This window comes from Pristis pectinata, chromosome 1 (genome assembly GCF_009764475.1).
Source record: "Pristis pectinata isolate sPriPec2 chromosome 1, sPriPec2.1.pri, whole genome shotgun sequence".
NCBI lineage: Eukaryota > Metazoa > Chordata > Chondrichthyes > Rhinopristiformes > Pristidae > Pristis > Pristis pectinata.
In genome coordinates, this window is record NC_067405.1 from 39,110,361 (window position 1) to 39,113,399 (window position 3,039).

At 42.9% G+C, this 3,039-nt stretch overlaps 1 protein-coding gene across 2 annotated transcripts in view; it reads left to right on the forward strand.

The window, feature by feature from the left end:
• LOC127570085 (coiled-coil domain-containing protein 148-like) overlaps nucleotides 1-3,039 on the forward strand; it is an 86,400-nt gene that overhangs the window by 81,041 nt on the left and 2,320 nt on the right. The gene's annotated exons all lie outside the window — the stretch shown is intronic.

Sequence of the window (3,039 nt, forward strand, 5' to 3'; positions counted from 1 at the left end):
ATTGCTGAGTGGCAAATGTTTACAAACAGATATCCAATACAATCTTAAGGAAATAAGTGAAATAGTTATGTGGTACAAAGACTGGAGTTAACTATCAAGAGTTAATTTGGAGGCAAGTGGCATGGGGGGGGGAAAGTGGGATTGCTAATCAGGGACAGTATCACAGCTGCAGAAAGGGAGGATGTCATGGAAGGATCATCTACTCAGTCAGTGTGGTTTGAAGTCAGAAACAGCAGGGGAGCAATCACTCTGTTAGGAGTATTCTATAGGCCCCCAATAGCCACCGGGACACTGAGGAGCAGATAAGTAGGCAGATTTTGGAAAGGTGCAAAATGAACAGGATTTTTGTCCTGGGTGACTTCAACTTCCCCAATATTGATTGGCACCTCCTTAGTGCAAAAGGTTTGAATGGGGTGGAATTTGTTAGGTGTGTCCAGGAAAGATTCCTGACACAATATGTAGACAGGCCGGCTAGAGGAGAGGCCATACAGGATTTAGTACTAGGCAATGAACTTGGGCAGGTGACAGACTTCTCGGTGGGTGAGCATTTCAGAGACAGTGATGGCAACTCCCTGACCTTTAGCATAGCCATGGACAAGGATAGGAGCAGATGATATGGGAAGGTATTTAATGGGGGGAGGGGGTGCTAATTACAATGGTATTAGGCAGGAACTTGGGAACATAAATTGGGAACAGAAGTTCTCAGGGAAACGTATAGCAGAAATGTGGAAGTTGTTTAGCAACCACTTGCATGGGGTTCTGGATAGGTTTGTCCCAATGAGACAGGGAAAGGATGGTAGGGTGAAGGAACCATGGTTGACAAGAGAGGTGGAACATTTAGTCAAGAGGAAGAAGGAAGCATACTGAAGTTTTTCGAAGCAAAATCAGACAGGGCTCTGGAGAGTTACAAGGTAGCCAGGAAGGAACTTAAGAAGGGACTTAGGGAGAGCTAGAAGAGGACATGAGAAGGCCATGGCGAGTAGGATTAAGGAAAACCCTAAGGCATTCTAAACGTACATGAAGAACAGGAGGATGACTAGAGTGAGGGTCGGACCGCTAAGGTATAAAGGAAGAAATGTGTGCCTAGAGGTAGGGGAGGTCCTTAATGAATACCTTGCTTCAGTGTTCCCCAGGGAGAGGGACTTTGACAAATGTGAGTTCAGTGTAGAACAGGCTAATGTACTGGAGTATGTCAAGGCTAAGAAAGAGGCATTTTTGAAGCTTCTAAGAAATATTAGGTTAGATAAGTCCCTGGGCCAAACGAGGTATACCCTAGGTTACTCCGGGAAGAGATTGCTGGAGCATTGACAATGATCTTTGCTTTATCCCTGGCCACAGGAGTGGTACCAGAGGATTGGAGGATGGCAAATGTCGTTCTGTTGTTTAAGAAAGGTAATAGGGATAATCCTGGGAATTATAGACCAGTGAGTCTTACGTCAGTGGTGGGCTAACTATTGGAGAGGATTCTTAGGGACAGAATTTACGAACATTTGGAGAAGCATAGTCTTATTAGGGACAATCAGCATTGCTTTCTGAGGGGCAGGTCATGCCTCATGAGCCTAATTGAGTTTTTCGAGGAGGTGACAAAACAAATTGATGAAGGTAGCGTGGTGGATGTGGTGTATATGGACTTTAGTAAAGTGTTTGACAACATTCCCCATAGTAGCCTCATCCACAAAGTCATGAGGGATAGGGCCACTGGTGCAGTAAAGCATTACGCTAACTGTTACACCACCATTGGAACTGATGGTCCAGGGTAAAAAAATGAACTAGAAGTCTATCAGGGAATCTGCAATTTTTGCGGGCGGCACGGTAGCGTAGTGGTTAGCGCGACGCTATTACAGCGCCAGTGATCGGGGTTCGATTCGCGTCGCTGTCTGTAAGGAGTTTGTACGTTTTCCCGTGTCTGCATGGGTTTCCTCCGGGTGCTCCAGTTTCCTCCCACATTCCGAAGACGTACGGGTAGGTTAATTTGAGTTTAAAATAGGCAGCACGGACTCGTTGGGCCGGAAGGGCCTGTTACCACGCTGTAAATAAAATTTAAAATTTAATTTAATTTAAACCATCTATTCTGTCCTTATTGACTCTCACTGGCATATTTTTCTAACACTACCATTCTTAATGTCATGTTTAAACCCCCCTCCCTGTCCCTGCAACTATCTCCAGCTTTACCAATGACTCCCAGCTCTCCATTCATGTAATTCTGACCTATGGTGCCACCCCTGCACCATATTTTACTGTTGATAGCTCTGATTTTGGATGCTGCTAACTTAAATATAAGATAAGCTTTAGTAAAAGATTGAATTAGTCAATATTCAGAGCAACGTAGGAGAGTGACAGCAATGAGGAAGGTTAAGCAGTTCTTTTAAGGGAGGTTGGAAGGAGGAGGCTTTTCCCTTCTGGCTCATGTTCAGATAAGTCATTTACCTTTTCAGTTGACAGGTGCTCCAAAATTCTGTAAATGCATTTAATGACCTCAAGGTGAACAATTTCGAAGAAGTGATCTCAGTTATGTTTTAAGACCTGTTATTCGTAAATACAAAGGGATGATTATTTGCTTCAGGCTTGGACAAAGGATTTTTTTTTGTCCTTATCCAATGTGGCAATGTACATCCACTCCCACCACTCCCACCACCCCCCCCCCCCACCCCGCCAGAAATGTGCTCAGGGTTCCTGCTTGCCGTATCAGTCATTTAAGTCATGTCTAAAAAATGGCTGCTGTGTGGAACAATTTAGTGCATGTAATTGAGTGTTGCATCTTTCTGTGCCAAATTTAGTTCTTCCACACAATAACCACTTTTGCCTTCTGTGTATGTGTTTGAATCCCGTTTTAATGGGATTTGAATATGAAAGGTTTTGAACAATCTCAATATTTTTTTAGTTTTCAAATACCTCGTAGAATTGTTGTATGATTTATGGGCAATTATTTTATAATCATTCTACTGTTGCATATATTTTACTTGTAAGTATGCAGATCGAACATGTCTAAAAAGACCACAAAGTAAAACTTTTTTTTTTATTTTGTGTCAATATATAAAG